Source organism: Oryzias latipes, chromosome 11, assembly GCF_053564925.1.
Source record: "Oryzias latipes strain Hd-rR chromosome 11, Olatipes_Hd-rR_3.1".
Lineage (NCBI taxonomy): Eukaryota > Metazoa > Chordata > Actinopteri > Beloniformes > Adrianichthyidae > Oryzias > Oryzias latipes.
In genome coordinates, this window is record NC_136247.1 from 23,396,446 (window position 1) to 23,415,297 (window position 18,852).

Genomic DNA, 18,852 nt, shown 5'->3' on the forward strand with positions numbered 1-18,852 from the left:
AAAAGCATCCATGAAAGACTTTATAACATTATTAAAATGAAAGTTTTTTTTTTTTTTTTAATAAAGTGGATGCGCTTTTACACACATGCGCACGCACGTTTCGAGCCACTGACCGTGACGCAGATGAGAAGAGAAGCCGCCTCGGTTGGACTACACCGCGGCCTTTTGATGAGGGGGGGCGGCACGCGAAGACAGCGCTCTCTAGTGACTGATGAAGACACTGGTTGACGTCCCAGACGCAAAATTAACAGGAAACAGTAAGAGACCAGAAAGCAGTCTGTTAAGTCTTCCTGTGTTCTCGCGCTTCCTTCCGCGTGTTGTGTGCGCGCGCGCGTTTGTCGAAGCTAAACGGAGGGAGGGGCGGAAAGGGGTGAGATGAATTTGGGGAAAATGGGGATACAAATCTGTGAAAAGCCGAGGGAGAGTCTCGGCTGGAGGCAGATTGGCTCTCGTCATAAATGGGATAGAAACGCCGGTTACTGGTCCGCCAGGGGACCCGGGCTACACGCGCTCAGCGCGGGCTGTCAATCAGGACGGCGACCCTTCAGCAGACTGCTTCATGCAGACGAGCACGCTCTTTGAGGGGGAAAAAAACTTCAATTTCTGCTATCCTTTGACCCACTTCACAGTAGAAATCCATCTGCAGCAGAACTGGATGCAGATTTTCACAGATTGTCGTCTTTATTCTACTTTTCTTTTCTTTTCCTTTCAAGAAGCACAATTCACCTGGGAAACCCAGAAAATGAGGAGCCCCTCTAGGGGACATTTTTTCGAAACAGTCAAGTCAACACAAATGTCTATTTTTCAAACATGTGTGTCCCAGTTTGCCCCTTTGGGTTCAGGAATCAAACTCAAATATGTAGTGAAGTGTATTGCTCGACTGTTGGACAAAGGCTTACGAGCAGGAAAGTTAAAAAAAAAGATTACTAGAAGACATTTTAATAAACTGTATGGTAATATAGTCTATAGTATGATCAAACCTTAACTATTCCCCAGCTGAGCTGTCAGCACCTTATTAGTCTAATTCTGTCTTCAGGCTGTTCCTTTTTTCAGGAACTGTTAAATGAAGAACTTAAAGATTCGGTCCTCCAGCAGCTCCGCATGTTCAATTTTCATCCTTGCCAGTAAGATTTCCATCATTTTTGATTTTTTTTGGGGGGGGATCCGTTCTGCTAAAGTTTTATAGCGAGCAGTGGCTCCACAGAGTGACCCTCAAGGCTTCAGAAAAGCAGAAAACAAAATAAAGCTGATTTATAGGACGCCTATAAATAAGCTAATTCCAAATGAGGTGGATGTGTAGGTCCGACCCATAAAGGAAGTCCTATTTGTGACCTGTTGGCATGGTTTTTGACCACCCATAAAAGCCCAAGTGTGTCTGAGATGACCCTCTTTGGCCCCAGACGAAGGCCTGCGCGACAGGGGAAGGGAAGTCTTACCACACTGTTGTCAGAGTACATCATCAACACGGCACATGAAAGGAATACATTCCAGCTTTTATGGGCCAAAGTGACTGCAGAAGGCTTTGCTCAGGAGTGAATTCATGTACCCCATTGCAAGGATTAATAACGCAAGACTCATTAGAGATCCCGGCCGCGGAGACCCCTGGAGGGAGGGGTGCTGGGAAAAGGAGTGAGAGCGGCGTGCACCGCGGCGGCTCTGTGCTCCTCTGCAAATCATCATTCACAAGAGCGTTTTTATTGGAAAGAATTTATTTCAAGAGTTTATCAAAGATGTCCCCTTGTATATTTTCCAGCGAGCCAACGTTTAACCAAAGCTGTAGTCTTTACGCACGGAAAGCTTATGTTACCAATGCGCTGCTGTCTTCAAAGATACAAAGGTGACGGCGCCGTGAACTCTCCATTCGAGGGCATCTTTCATCTTGTACTTTGTCTTCTCTTTATTTCCCTGTCTCCACCATTTTATAGAATGATTTAAGCCTTTCCCTTCAGATCAATAAAAAACACACAAGACTAGTTGCATTGCAGAAAATGTCCGATTGGACGGCTGGCTCTACAGAACTTTTAAATTTAGACCCACTCTAAGAAAAATTGTGTTTTTCTAACGTGTTCTCGTGGCGTTTTTCTGATAATGGAGGACATTTAAAGCTTAAAATTGGATTTCTGGTTGTTACTTTGTTAAAATTGTTGCTAAAATGCTTTGGAAGAGGCTACTACGGCGAGCCACAAGCTCTCATGCATCCACTTGCAGACACATAGATCCATGAATGTTTTTGTTTTCCTGGTCTGAGCTGGAATCTGGATCTAAACTGGACGGCTGGATAATTCTGATGCTATGCCATTTTTGTTGCACCATTAATGTTAGATTGGAGGTGTGAGGGGCTGTAGCTGGAGGTGGTGTAAACAGAGAGCTCTCAGTAGTGCGCCAAGAGTCCCCGCCCACAAATCAGAGGTGAACTTCTAATAAACTCCTGCCGCTCTGCAGAAACTATGTCCTAATAAATGACCACTGAGAACGCTTTGAAAAAAAAATATGAAAAGATGATCTGAGTGGAACTGTAAAGAAATGAGAATTTATTCCATCATTGCAGAGCTTCACGATGAACTAGCATTCATTGAAATCTTCTGAACTGCACAACAGCTTTGGGTGCTGCTTTGCATCCTTTCGTCAGATCGTGCAGCCTTATGCATGCATGCATGCATGCTTGCGTGGTGCTGCCTGTTTTGTTTGTTGGATTACAGCAGACGTGTATCTGGGGACCTGAGAGCCCAGATTTTCTTGGAGGGGGGGCATTGATAATCCCCTGTCTTATGTCAAATCTTAGTAAAATAAGGTGAGCTGGTTTCTTTCATTGAAATAGGATTGAAGCTGCTTTGTTTTATTTGACTCCCTAAGGCAGGATAACATGATTTTTGGATTACTGCATAAAAAAGTGTTACCCAGGACCTTTGGGGGAAGTGGCGGGAGGTACATGTTGTGGAAGGTGGCCATGCTTGGGATTTCTTATTATCTATGTATAAATATATATATGGATGCAATTACTTTGCAACAAATTTTTATATATATATAGATATATATCTATATATATCTATATATATAGATATATATATATAAATTTGTTGCAAAGTAATTGCATCCAGTTGACTATAAAGCAGTGAACTGAGTTTGACACATCCATCCTTTTACTTATACCGAGAGTGTCGTTTTTGGGCAGAAACACGAAGGCGACAACGTCAAAAGTAGATGTCAGTCCGCTGGCCCAAGCCTCACCCTGATAACCATTTTAGCATCAACCTTTGTTGACCCATTTCTCCGAGCCCTTCCTCCTGAACCACCAGAGAAATTGACATAGCCTGGGGGACCACAGCAAAATAGCAGGTGCTAAAAGTTTGACAGCGCAGACTGGATATATGTGTTCCCTGGAACGTGAGGTGTAAGGGAGGGTGCTGGAGTTGTATCGACTTGGCATTAAACCTCCAGGATAACAGAGCTTCTATGACGGGGAGACTCTTTTTTTGGCTGGAGGAGGAAAGACTGTCCCATACTTGATTTTGTAAAAAACAATAAAAATCAGACCAGGATCACCAAACAAGCTTTGATCACATCCTAGAAACTGCATCTCATGAAAATCCTGCTTAAATTTATTTATTTTTTCACTTTTTCCCGTCCTATTTTTTTTTTTTTTTGGACAGGGAACACAAACAGATTTACACCACAGGAGTATTCTGCTGCTGCTCCTGCTTCAATGTGGTTAAATCAGTGAGTCAGAAGTGAGAATGTAGAGTTTTAACACTTCTCTCTCCTGGTATGAAAGCTTCTAGATCAACACAGAGGAAAGCCCTAACTGACTTACTGTCTACTAAGCACAAGCATATGCTGTTGGGAGGGAGGTTATGCAGACATGAATAATGGTTTAAGGCTGAACCCCCCAGTGAAACGGAGATCTTTCCTTGGCATCTCCGGCTTCTCCAGGGACGCAAAACTATATTTAAGGTGTTAGAAGGCCCTTGGATGCCCCTTTAAGTCAGTCAGAAAATGTCATTATGCTACCAGGAAGGCCTGTGATTACGGTGGAGGCTGTCACTCAATGCTTTGGTTTTTTTTGGTTCATTTATCCAGAAATAAAGTACCACTTTGATCATCTGTTACATTTATTTTCTAAGCTTTTTTTTTTTTTTTTAAATTATCATTATGGGTTCCAGGAAGATGAAAGTGCAGCTGAAAGCGCCGTCCTTCAGACTAAACTCCTGCAGTCGAGTTAAAAACAAGAAGGACTGAATGACGTCATGAAACACAGACATGGAGACGTGATCACTGACACTTTTTGTAGAGCTTTTCAAAATAAATTAACCTGATTCCGGGTCTTTCATGCCTTGCTCATGAGATTAATAGTCAATGCTTCCATGTCGATGAGGCTAAAACCTTGGCCAGTTGCTCCTCCCACGTGCGATGGGAGTGTCATGTGTATGAATACTTTTTTTAGACCAAAAGAGAGGGCATTTGCTGTGAACGGAGCATTACATCGAGCTTGGCGGATTTGTTCAGAAGCGTTGGACTTTTTCTCAAAAGCGCAACTTTTACTGCAGATTTTTTTCTTCTTTTTTATCGTGCATTTTTTGACTGCTGCGACTTTTACTCTGGAGCGACTTATCATCCGAAAAATGTTATATGGATGTAGTCATCTGCCAGTGAATGCATCTGAAGGAAGCTTGTGACCCCGCCTAGCGTATTTTGCGACGTCACAAATACTCGACTGCATTTTCATTTGTCTGCTCCATATTCTTAAAATGTCATTTTAAGCCTAGTTTTCAGAAAAATGCCTCGAGAACACATTAATAAACCCAATTTTCATCAGAGCGGGTATTTAAAATGCCAAGTAATTTGCAAATAAAGGCTCTTATTTTTGCTGTGGAGAAATGCATCCAGCAGCCATTAGATATAATTAGAGACCACAGAATGGCCATGTATTAAAATATTTGTAGCAATTTGGCAGCTGTATAATTTACATGTACTGGATCTTGCCATCAATCATATACGCTTGCCGGCGTGTCTGCACACACGCCTGGATACCCACACACAGAGGGACCCCAGTGCAGCGGAAACCTTCAATATTGAACCCAGACCCAGGCCCGGTCTCTGTATTTACATGTAAATGGTCTACAACAATCTGCGGCCCTGTTCAACCGCTCTGTCCCACCAGCCGTCTGGGTCTGGGGAGGAGAGCTGCTAGTCAGATGGGAGGACCACATCAGATGGGCTCCCGCGGTTACGGAGCCAAACGCTCCAAGGACAGAGGGAAGAGACTGCCTGACTGGCAGCCACGGAAACAGCAGGGACTCCCACATAGCATGGAAAAGGTCCATGGACCATGGTTCTTCTTCTCCAACTGGGGAGAGAAGAAAACAATGCAGCAAAAGGCCTTCCTGTCTGATAAATAGAGACTAAAGCAGATGTCTCCTTCCCTTAAGGCTCGATTAATGTGAAGGCTGCAGAAATACCTCGGCGGCGGTGGAGTTAGGAGAGCTTCTCCACGCAGGTTCCCTCTGGAGGACAGAGAACCTGGTTTGTTCCTCGTGGGTAGAGGTGTCACATTTGACAAGTGTATATGTGGATGTGGAGGGGTGGGTGTCAGTAAGAAATTACGAACAGCAGTGAGCATCTATGTCCAAGTCACATGGCGGTGGGAAGGAGCCTGTCTGTATTTGTTCCTTATGATCGTCTGTCGAGTGTTTGCGTGTCCTTCTGTGCTGGCGGGTCAGGCATGGTGGAGGTCTAGACACACCAAACATTCATCTGACGCTCGCGGAGCTCCGAACAACCGACCAGCAGAGACGCGCTGGACCCAGACCTCACCTGGTGTTCGTGGAGAGGACTATGAAAACCAAAGTGTTGATTATTTCACTGAAGTTAAACTCTAAAGGACTCAATAAAGTCAACAGAAAGTTCAATATACACCTCAATCTGACTCATTTGGATATGAAGTATCTTCTTCACTTGTTTGGACGTGTAGCTACGGACGCTTTTTAATGTAGTTTTATTAAACTTAACACATTTTTTTAATAATAATAATAAACTTTAATTACATAGCACTTTTCAAATTTCAATTTCAAATTGAGGTGTTTGACAGTACGACAAAATAAAACACAACACACACACAAAACAGTGATAGCGGTTACAATCAATCAAATCAATAATATCATAAGTTTAAATGTAAGAACCAGTAAAATCATTAAAAGCACGCCTATAAAGGTAAGTTTTTAAAAGAGATTTACATACTGGTAGGGACTCGAGCGAGCCTGATCTCTTCCGGGGGACCCGTCCAGAGTGTTTGGATTGTGTGTGGATTGTTAAAGAGCCTTTTGCTGAAGATCTAAGATTGCGATCAGGTACATAAGGAACTAGGAGATCAGCTATATATTTAGGGCCCAGACCACAGCGTGCTTTAAAAGCAATCATTAAAATCTTAAAATCTATTCCAAAAACAGACTGGGAGCCAGTGCAGAGATGCTTAAACTAGAGTAATATGATCTCTTATTCTGGTTTTGGTCCGGGGAATAATTGATTAATTATTTGAAGTTTCAAGCTAAAATTCATGACCAAAAAGTCGATGCAACTAGAGGAAAGCAAACCTGCAAAAGACAGGGAGCTTCCATCTGCCTCAAAGAGAACTAAAAATAAAATAAAAAGTCAGGGAAAACCTGCAGATTAGGGTAGAGTTACGGTGCTGCTTTTATACCTTTAGCCAGTTAGCAAACATTTATGACAGCTTATTTGATGCATTTTTCTCAAAGTAAATCCTGTTCTTAAAAACATCTTTTTTTGATTAAACATGAAAAAGACATTTGTCAAAATCCTCCTGCAATTCTAATTCATCCTCTGAGGACATCTCTAAACCTGAATATCTTCCACCCACTGCAGACTTCTGTCCACAGAGGACATTTGGGGCTTTGCAATGATACTAAATGTGAATGGGCGGGGCTCTGTAAATTCTAGTTTTAGTTGAAGTTTAAACACTTCTAACTGGACAAAATGTTTTTTTTTTTTTTCTGGTGGTCTGGAGGATATTAAATATTTTATTTGTATATTCCAACAAAGTCAAAAGGATTTGGAGAATTGATAGAGAAATCTAAAAAACTGTTGACTAGTCTGTTTTATTAGTTCCGTTTTCCTAAAGGTTCTTTTAGCTTATATGAATATTTTTGTGACTTTTCTGGTTTTGTTGGTAAAACCAAATGAAAAAATCTCAGCTTTCAAACATTTTCTTTTTAAACTGAATTTTAAAGAAATAATGAAAAGTGTTGTATCCATTTTTTTTTGTTAATTGAAAGTACATACAAAGAGTGATGTATTAAATTGATTTTCTCTTTTAATGAAATTCATCGTTTTATTTTATTTTACCTTATTTTGTTATATTTACAGTTTTATTATATGTATTCTGTGATTTTAGGGATGTTAGTTACAAACTTGCCTTTAATGGGTCTCGGCCTGTTGGCGAACATGTGTAAATAAATAAAAAATACTGTTTGTGTAAAGTAAGTTTGGATTGAACTGAATGTATTGTTCATCTTCATCCAAAGCCCTTTTTGCACTTTGAACTTTTGACATTTATAGTTTTGTTCCTGCTTAGTATCTTAATTTTTTATTGGTTCAAAATAATACTATTAATCTTTAAAAAAGTAATGTAATTGTGAAAGATTAAGCTAAACGGAACCCTTAAATATCCACTCTAATCATCTTCTGATTTATTTTCAAAGCGTTCCTGGTGGTCATTTAAGTCTAATTTTTCCATTTTTAACAACAAATCTAAAAACCTGTAGTTTTTAGGACTTAGTTTCTGCAGAGCGGCAGGAGCACATTCGAAATTCACCACTACCTTGTGCGTGGGACTGTTGGCGCAAAGCAACCCTACCCCCTTTCCTTCTCCACCCCCCTTCCCTTCCCCTCCCCGTTCCTAAGAGGCCAAAGCAGAGAACTTGTGGCGTGCCCAGCGTATTTTCCATGATCTTTTTCAAACAGCATTTTTCGTCTTCTCCAACGGTTTCCCTAAAGAAAAACGTAATTTTCTTTATAAATGTCCTCCATCATCAGAAAATGCTACAAGAACATGTTAAAAACCCCATCGGCGTCGATCTTATTTACACATTTTTGCCACAGATTTATAAAAGTTGGTTCCCACTTAGACAGAAAAAACTACAGAAAGATTTCCAAAAAGTCCGTCCGTTGGTGCTGAACGGCATCGCAGAACGACACGAACACGTGAAGAACCACGTCATTTGCATTTTTCCAAAGATCAGAGAAAAGCAAACATCTGTGACATCTTTTCCATCATAAATTATACTCTAGCATAATAGAACCATGTTTATGAACTTAATTAGGAACTTGCCTAATAAACTCCTTAAGGGTCTAGAAATCACAAATTAGAAAATGAAAGTGAAGTAAGGCTGGCGTCTCACAGAGAGGCTCATGTTGGCTTTACGGCTCTCCAGCAGCCTTTCACAGCTTTGATGGATACATGGAGGGGATCCCCAATACACCTAAAGTTGTATAAAAACTATGATTTGGCAGAGTGGGACCCACCAGGCTCATACCTCCCACCTCTGGTTATTGAACGTCCCCCACCTCCTCAGCCCCACGATGAACAGTCACACCTTTAATGCAGAGGCAGACAAAGGGGAGCCCCAAGCTGATGTGGTCTCCCCCATACATGTGCAGAGTGTGTGTGTGTGTGTGTGTGTGTTTGTGAATAGCTGTGTGGGGGACAATGCAACACGTTAAACCAATGTGGGAGGTGTGAAAACAGGGGATCTGCTGCAGTCAAAATGAACAAATAGGAGGAGGGCTTCTTCTTCGCTTTTCTTGTTTTGTGAAATTGCAATTAATTATGTTTATTGTTAGTCTTTCTGCTTTTTTTGCTGTTTGCGTATGGAGCTGTTAATTGTCAAATGCTAGAAATAATTGCCAGCAGTAAAATAAAGAAATCAAAATCCCCAAAGCGACCGGTGTTTTGACTCGGTGCACACACGGTTATGGAAAAACAACCAGCATCCAACCGCGCTGCACTTTGACATTCTGAAATCTTCTGACGGGTGAAGAAGCAAGAACTTCAACTGTGTGGTTGGTGGTGGCAGCAAATAAAAACATTTGAGGGGGTGGTCTCACACCAAAGTCAAGCAGTTTCACTTTCTCAAAAAATACCACAGAACTGGAATAGCAGAAAGATCCACCTCTTCACACCTGATCTGTACTTGATGTCTGACTTTAAAACACCATTGGTTCAGTTTTTTCCCTATCAAGGTTCTAATTTGTAAATTTTTCGGATTTTCTTTTTCACTAATTAAAAACATTTTGTGTTTTTTTTTTCCTTTTTCTTTTAAAGTGTTTATCAGTACACATGAGAATTATTTTTACTATTTTTTTTAAATGTACAGGGGGGAATCTCAGTGAAGTAATAAAAAATAGTAAATACAGAATTAGGGAAACTAAAACAATGGTTTGACAAAAATAAGATCTCACTCAATGTCAATAAAACTAAATTCATGATTTTTGGACATCTCCATATTCCGATATAGATTTAGAAATAAAGGTTGGTATTGATAATAATGTTTGGGAAAGAGTGGCTGAAAATTGAGTTCCTTGGAGTAATTATGGACGACAAAATAAGCTGAAAGCCACAAATAAAGCAAGTCAGAGCAAAGCTTGTCATACACTCACCCACAAAGCACGTCCACTAATATATTCACCGTTAATACTACCACATTTACAATACACTGCAGAAGTTTGGGGAAATACTTATAAAATAAATCTACAGTGTTTGTATATCTTACAAAATAGCTACTTGAATAGTTCATGGTTTGGATGAAGATACACATACAAAGGCACTATTTTTTAAAATCTGGTTTATTGAAATTATGGGAACTAGTGAAACTTAAAACCGCACTTATCGTGTTTAAAGCCAGAAAATAACTTACTTAAACACAGGTGGGAAGCAGATTTTCTGTTCACGAATGTAAAGGACAAACCTGTTTGTTTTTTGTGCGGAGCTAACGTGGCTGACGAAAGAATATAACATAAGACGACACTATATCCAAAGGTTAATAAACATTACATATCAGTCGCAGTTCATTTTTCAATCAATATGGAGTTTGGCTTTACTTTAGTGCTTCATTTTGGCCCACTGTAGTGTTTGACACCCCTGGTTAAAGCAAACCAAGAGTTTACATGTATTAAAAAAAACCTACAAGATGTAACTAATGGATCCTTACAGGACAACAAATGATCAATAAATACAAACATGTCATTTCTGCATAGGTGCTATAGATGATGTAATGGAAATGAGTGGAACAAAACTGTAAATAGAAATATGCAGATCATCTTCACTCCTTTTCAAGTACACTGTCTTGTTTCATCCGTTTCAAACTCTTCTGTTTATTTTCATTTGTGTTTGAAATAAAGAAAATTGAATTGAAAAAATTGAACAAATCTTCAGCTGTAATTTTAATTCCATTCAGACTAACCTGCAGCCAGAAAGTATGAAGATCACTGAGATGATTCATGTTTGGGTGAAGCCTCGGATGCTTTCTGCTGTTTGACACGAGTCAGAGTTGAAGTGGAGGCTAAGCAGCATCATGTGAGTCATCCCAGCAACAGCTTTCTACTCCACTCCTGTGGCTGCTCGTCGGGGCGGGAGGTCACTGCTTTCTGCCTCCCACCTCTAACCCTCCATGAACCAACTCGCCCATGACTGGCTGTGTGGCGTGAATTCGGCGTGAGCGTGCACGGCGCCGCAGCCGGCCGAGGCCAGAAGGTCTGCAGCCCCGGTCCTGCCAGTTTCTCCCCTGTCTGGGGCCACTTATGTCATGATGGCAGTAGCTTGTGGGCGGCTGCTAATCGTGAGTCCTCTTCACGCCGGATTCTGGAGTTCCATCAGCTGCTTGTGTAACTCGTTTTCTCGTGGGACAGGGAGGGGGATCTCTGCGTGTGGAAGGCTGATTTAGTTTAGCCGGGCAGGTACTGAGGGAAACGGCGTGGATTTTTGACGAGCAGGCCTCCAAAACAGCTGTCCTCCCCCGCGTTTGTGTTTGTGGTCCGCTCCCGTCTCCGGTGCAGAACAGCAGCAGGGGCGAACCATCACATTTGGTGCCCAGCGTGGGGGCGGTTGGTGAGCTGTCGAGCTCCAACTATCCCATGGAGCTTTTCTTCTGTCTTTTCAGGGCAATTTTGACTAACCTCATTTGCATCTGCTAATTAGATCCTGTTAGCATAATTCATACACATGACACCCTTTTTGAAGCTAATGAATAGATACATCTCCAGACAACTCACGAAGAGCTTTTAATGAGACTCTACCAACTTAAAAAACGCTTGTTAACGCACGGAGGAAAGTTTGACATGAAACTCCGGAGAAACTTCGATTTTGTTCCTTCAGACCAGGTGGGATTTGGATGTTAAACTTGCTAATGCAAAAGCAGTTGGAAGGTATTAATTCCCCGATTCGCTCTAAAGGAGTTTCTATACACACGCGAGCTGCCTTTTCACTTAATTATAACGTGTCTCTCTCTTCGCGCTGCATAACATTTGAAACGTCCATTCAGCTGACTTGCATGAGCAGAGGCTACAGATGGATGGTATTGATCATAACTGTGATTTTGAGGTCTTCAACCACTCGTTTTGTTTATTAGTTTAAATGCAAAGCAGGAAATTTGAAATATTCATTGGGGAAATGTAAAATGACATGACTCATCCTATGCAGCTGCCTTATTATTCACACAGTGAAAAAAAAAAAGAACAGGGCTTTCATTTCAGGTTGTCAAGAAGCATTTCATTTATGGGGCGTCAGTTTCTTCTTTTTTAGGCGATATTCTGAGGTTTTAGACTCGAATCAACAACGATATTTGTATTCTCTGTGATTTTTATCACAGATGAGAGTTTTAGTCGGCTATTTTTGTTTTTGATTGACACTTTTGGTTTCTAAAACACTCACAGTGGAGTGAGTCTGTTTCACTTTGTCAAATGGAGTTTCCATAATTCAGATTCATATTTCTGTAACAAAAGGTTTTGCAGCTAAATCTGGTTCCAGGTTTTAGGCATTTCTGTCTTAGTTTGTTATTTTATTTTTTAAGGTCACTGTCAATGCACTGAAAAACGGAATCTGAAGAAAGTAAAAAGATTCCTGTTTTAAGAAAAATGGTTTTATTTTCTGTCATAAGGAAAGTCTTGCAAGAGAAAAACATTTGTAGTGTAAGAAAACACAACTGGAAGTTTTTTTTTTGAAAATAATTCTTGATCTGATCCCACTGGAAGATTTTTTGCTTCATATTTAAAGCATTTTAAGAATGTTTGACCTTTTTCTAAGGATCTGTTTTTGCAGAGGGCAAAACTCATAATTGATCGTTGTGGAATTATTTTTACTCTACTGAACGTTAGACTATTTGGGATATTTATGCAATTTTGTTTTTAACATCTATCATTTACATTAAAAATATAACCATAATGTTGATATTTTCTAAGCTATAATGTGTCTTTTACATGAACGGACACATTTCTTTTGTGTTTCCGTCACACACATTTCTTTGTGACCCACAAATGTGCAAAGCGACTCTTGTTTATCGGTGCTTTGGCTGGAAAAAAGTTCTTGCTCAAGTTAAAAAAACAAAAAACAAGACGGTTTTAAGTGAAAAAATCTCCCAATGGGACAAGAAGAACTTGTCTTGATAAGATTTCTCAAAATATGTGTTAATGTCCTGCCTTTTAAAGACAACATCTTGAAATGAGCTCTAAATACTCATATTTAGGTAGATTGCTCTGGTAGTTGGAAATGTCATGTCTTCAAATCAGTGTTTACCGCTCAAAAATGATTTTATATCTTTAAATTTGGTAAATCAAAACATATTTCCTGAATATATCATACTTTGAGTTTTTTCTAACCTGAATAATATGGTTACACTTTAAAAAATGAAACGTAAATCTATTTTTACTTGCAAACTTCTGACCTAAATGCATTTCAGTTTTGAGTTAAATCATGGATACTATGTTTCCTGAAATAAGTCTACTCTCCATTCACAAATAAAATTATTATGTAAGGTGAAGACAAGAAATTTTACTTATAAGTTAGTTCGAGATTAATAAAGTATCTATCTATCTATCTATCTATCTATCTATCTATCTATCTATCTATCTATCTATCTATCTATCTATCTATCTATCTATCTATCTATCTATCTATCTATCTATCTATCTATCTATCTATCTATCTATCTATCTATCTATCTATCTATCTATCTATCTATCTATCTATCTATCTATCTATCTATCTATCTATCTATCTATCTATCTATCTATCTATCTATCTATCTAGTTTTGTTTTATATCAAATGTAATAAGATATTTAAAACTATAAACTACAACAATTATTTGGTAAGATTTTAATTCTTTGCAGTGTAAAACCCAGCTTTGCCTCCTTAAATTTTTGGATTTCTACTTTTCTTTTACTTTAGTCTTCATCCGAGGAGTTGCTCTGGCTCTGGTCATCTCCTAAACTAAAGTCTGGGAACTCCTGAGAAAGATCTTCTGTCTGATTGTTAGAATTATTCACAGACTTAAAAGCGATTTGTGCAAACATACTTTCATTTGCACAAACCCTCTTCCACATTTAGTGGCTCAAAGATGGAGTTGCTGTTGTTGAGCTGTGGAGCTCCACCTGGCTGACTGAGCGAGGCCCCAGCGGGGGGCCTTGAATCATCTCGGCTGAAGCCTCATGGCTCGGCCTGGCTGGAGCCCTCATGATGTGATACGACGATGAGCCAGGCCTGAGTGTGTCTCTCCGAGTGTGGGCGCATTTGTTTCTGTGAGACGCCGCGTGCGTCGACTGACTGCGACAGCGTGTATCCCCGCTCATGCACACGTGTGTCTTTGTGCGGCTAAAGCAAGTGCGCTCTGAGTGTGTGTGTGTGTGTGTTTGTGTGTGATTGCTCCCGTCTGCTCGCTCCAACCGGTTGATCTTTCACATTTTGCACGGGCAGGAGGGACAGGAGGCTGCCAGGCTGCGCCCGAAGCCTGGGTACAGTACAGTTAGCAATGCCCGGCATTCATTAGCACCTCCCAAGCTGTCTGCACTTTTACCAAACGCGCTCTAGCTAGCTAACATGCACTGGCTCCCTGCACCCTGCTCTTGTCACCCTAGCAAAGGCCTTCACCATGCATTGGCTCGCCTCACCAGCAGCTGAGGCCTTCAGTCTTGGCTTGGGCCACTTCAACTTTGTCACAGTTCAGCTCAGTGACACAATGGAGAGTCAGGTGGCTTCGACAGACTTCCTACAACTTCGGCGACTGTTTTCCCACATACAGGAAGTCAGGCAAATTAAAGTATTTAAAAAACAGCAACTTGTTTACGGTAACATGCTATCATAAAGAGGTGATTGGATGTCGACTCATTAAAGCAAATTTCTATCTGTACATCAATTTTAGTACAGGCTGACAGGTAATATTTGTTGTAGCTCAAATATTCAGTGACTGTACCAACATAAAGATCCAAAATATGTGGCTAAATAATTTCCTAAATACTCAAAAAAATAGTTGACTTGATTTTTGCTAAAGATACACTCTGATGAAAATGGTGTTTTTGACGTGTTCTTGTGGTATTTTTCTAATGATGGAGGACAATCATGCAGAAAATTAGTCTTAAAATTGTATTTCTAAGTATTTCTTTATTCATATAATTGTGAAGCAGGAACAGATGAAAAAATGCAGTCTGAAGAAGATCATTTTTATAACGGTTGGGGGCACTAGCTCCCTGCTCCAAGCTCTCAGCAATGGGGCAGGGAAGGGGGGGCGGGGTTGCTTCGTGCCACAACTGAACTTCTAATAATGAAGTCCTGCCTCTTAGCAAAAACTAGTTCTTAGCAGATGACACAGGTTTCCTGATTTTTGCTAAAGACAGCACCATCATAATTTAAAGACGCTTTGAAAATAGATCAAAGGATGACCGGAGCGGGACTTTCACGTTATTTTCATGGTTGGTTCTTTTTTTGTGACCATCTATCTAGATTTACTTCTGATCTTAAATGTCTAGTTATTTCTTTGAATATTAATCTCAGCTTTTACTTTTGTGTATTTTACTCTTAGTTGACTTGATTCTTAGTTTAGTTTTTACAAGGCAGACATTTTTGTAACTACACCTGTCTATTATGTTACTTAGTTTTCTCTCCTAGTTAAACATTTTCATCCCCACCACCCTGGACAGAGCTGCATGTGACAAAATCATGAAAAACCCCACTTATTTCTAAATGGTGGCTTTTCTGTTGCTTTTACTTCACAGCAACCATTTCCTTTTTTTGGTCGACTGGGGGTGGCGAACAGGCTGATGTCAGTTTTTGAAGAATCAGCAAAAAGTACAATTTGAGAGTTCCTTGGCAACAGAAGTTTTTTGCCCACATTCGTAATATGTTGAAATGGAATGTCTTATCACTCCATTCAGCTTGAGACAGGGATTAACGTATGAAGTTTTCACAATATTCCTGTAAGAAATGTGCGAGCAACACTTTTGCGAGCTCGCCACTCCAACGCCAATCAGAAGCTACAATTTTCTTTTTTTTCTCAAGTAGCTTCCCAATGATGCTTGATGAGTTAGAAGGTGACAAAAATCCTTGGGAGAAGTTTAAATTTGTAAGTAAAACGCTAAGAGGTCAAAGGTCAAATGAAACTTTGCCGTGTGTGAGACAAGCAAACGTTTTCTTTCTTCATTTTGACACAAAGTGGCCAACAAGCTGTACTTTGGACATTCTTGACATGTCTGTTTTGGTACCAATAGTGGATTTTGAAATATTTTTTGAGCTCCATTAGAGATTTTGGTCTCATTAATTTTTTTGATGGTTTCTCCTTCTCTGATGTCATCCTTTTTTTGAGAGGGGTTGTTCATGAATCCCAAAATTCATTCTAGGTGTGTGCACAGTTTTTTAGTTTGTGGAGGGGGAGAAATTTTCGCTCAAAGGCGCAGGAAAAAATAAGACGAAGAGTGCAAATAATCCAACTCTTTATGTCCAACTCAACCCCTTTGTTCCCAAAAAAAATCACTTCCTTTACACTTTCCTTTTATTTACATTGATCAAGATTGGAAAGTATCTGCCTATACACACAAATAAACCTGTTAAGACACATCAAAAAACTACCCCAACCACAGAAGAAGAGACTCACCCTTAAAGCTCCTACAGCACTGTTTACACGTTGACACAAGTCAGATTTTATTTTGAAATGTGTGACGATTTCCGACAGTTAAACAGATGATTTTACAATCCAGAATATTCTAGCCAATGCTTTTATGATGGAGGTGTGTTTGAAAGAGTAAAGGAATGATATAAAACATAAATGTACATTTGTTTAATGTGTAGTTCTTATAGAAAAAGACCCTTTGAAGAGTGTAGGCCAGATAATTGCAAGACGAAACCTCTCCCAACATTCCTGGTCTTTAATGATGACAGATGAACATTTTCGATCACAAAAACCTGGGTTTTATCTTCAATTATGGGTGAAAATAACTGAAATAAAAAAGATGCAGAAAACCATCAAAGGATCACATCTTTGTCAGTTTCAATTATAAAAAAATGTAAATTACCAGAGTGACAAAAAAAAGAGCGATGTTTAATTTATTGGTAATATGAAGAAAATCACACCCTGACATGAACTCACAAAAAAGAACCTAAAATTGTGTCGTGCTATTAGGAGGTTTTTACCTGCACGAAAAAACTTCTCACATGTACCTTTTGTTGTAAAAATGAACACTCATTCGCTTCATCGCTTCAAGCAAATGGGGAAATTTGACATTCTTTTTTATTTCACGAATCAGTATACATTCAGGTCCATTGCGGCGCATCGGTAACTTTTGCACGTTACTCAATCATGGAACTCTAATGACTTTTCTCAGGGAAGGAGCGAAACAGCTGAGCAGGAGCGAAGAGGTGGAGTCGTATCGGCTGAAGGTGCAGCAGGCAGGATGCAAGGTGTGTGTGTGTGTGTGTCACTTTATCCACGTTATCTCTTTGTTTTCACACTTCGGTTCCTCTTTTAACACGCTCCTTCTCAGATATCATATGTTCTCTCTCCTTCTTTTCCCTTTCCGCGGTCCTCTCTCTTTCCCTTGCAAGTTCAACAGGCTGGGAATACCTCTGAGAGCTGCAACCGGGGTGCAAAGAAACCAGCAGGAGTGGGATTTGCCAGGCCTGGCACTTCCCCAGGCAACTCCATGAGAGCTTGACAGTGCTCATTATAAAAGTGGATCGGAAAACTTCTGAAACACTTGCATTATTCCTGGGAGACGTTTGTGCTGTTGACAGTGCAGACCCTTCCTGTTTAAGATCCAACCTAAAGGCTTGTTTGCGTTTAGGCATTTATGGAAAGAATTTAAGATAGAAATGAATAGAAAAAAAGGAGGAAATATTTGTTTTGATGTTATACTGCTGTGTGAAGTTTAGTTAATTATTTTTTAATATGTTCACATTCTTTTGACTACCGATTGTCTCCAATTCAATTCAAGTCAATTTTATTTATATAGCCCAAATTCCCATGTCCCACTAGGCGGAGGCCCCGGGGAAGACCCAGGACACGTTGGAGAGACTATGTCTGTCGGCTGGCCTGGGAACGCCTCGGGGTCCACCCAGAGGAGCTGGAGGAAGATGCTGGGGCGAGGGAAGTCTGGGCATCTCTTCTTAGACTGCTGCCCCCGCGACCCGGTCACGGATAAGCGGAGGAAGATGGATGGATAGCCCAAATTCACAACAACAGTCGTCTCAGTGGGCTTCATAGCAGAAACTGTAAGGTAAACATACAATCAAAAAGGAAACCTTCAACCACGGACGCAATTCCAGTGAACTCTAAAGGAAAGCAGCTTTGCTTTACGCTATATCGGTGCAAAGCCGATTCGAAAGCCGCTGTTCTCCGGATTGGAATCAGCCGATTGATTGTGTAAATGGTCGAAGAATTCCGATACTGTCAATTAGGAGACATATTAGGAATGTGAGTAATGATTTATTTGAGTTACTTTAAAAAAAGTCCAGAATCTTTGGTGGTTTGGCTCTGGACCTATGATGTCTTGCATGTTTGCATGACGGTAGATGAATAAAGTCCAGAGCCTAGACTTGGGGGTGGGCAAACTACGGCCATGCAGCCCCTAAAACTATTTATCCTGGCCCACCAAACTGGAATAAATTATTTTGATAATTCTTATTAATGTTGTATTTTCTGGTGTCTCCCCATACATGGTGCACTACAAATAAACTGACCTTTGTTTACGTAGAGAAAGTTATTCTGCAATCATGTGGTGTTGGAAGATATGTTGTTTTTTTATGTTGTGTTTGTTTTCCGTCATTTTTCCAATCATTTCAGCAGTTTATGAAAGCAGCATTTCTCTAAATTCGGGCATCTACCCATCGGTGTAATTGGCACTAAAATGAGAACAAAAGCCGAAGAAACAAAAACTCTAAAATATTCAGCTTTAGAAGATATAAAGTTTCAATCAAAGAAGGTTTTCATCCAGATTCCGTGTTATATCCTGCTTTTATGAGGTAGATTACCAAAACACTCCACTGATCCGTGTCTGGCTCGGCCCTTTTGTCAAATTTTAGAACTCTTTGTGGCCCACAAAACGTTTGGCCAGAACCCTGATGGTGGTTAGAGGCCAGACTGTTCCAAGCCTTCACTCCAGGTGAAATGTAAAAAAGAGACAATCGTTGATGAATTTAAAACATGACTGTGATTGGTGGGTTCAAAGTGAAGACTTAACTGATACAGAGTGGCGTAACAACCTAGCTTACCTGTAAGGTATGTAGATCTTCCATATTTAAGTTTTGCCAAAGTTTCATAGTGTCTTTTTGAATTTAAAGTCCCACTCCCATCATCTTCTGATCT

At 40.1% G+C, this 18,852-nt stretch overlaps 1 long non-coding RNA gene across 1 annotated transcript; it reads left to right on the top strand.

Annotated features, from left to right (window-relative positions):
• Positions 1–118: 118 nt before the first annotated feature.
• Positions 119–17,655, top strand: LOC144995663 (uncharacterized). The gene is made up of 3 exons (XR_013659176.1): positions 119–257; positions 16,874–16,949; positions 17,524–17,655. It is a non-coding gene; the product is annotated as an uncharacterized LOC144995663 (long non-coding RNA).
• The last annotated feature ends 1,197 nt before the right edge of the window (positions 17,656–18,852 follow it).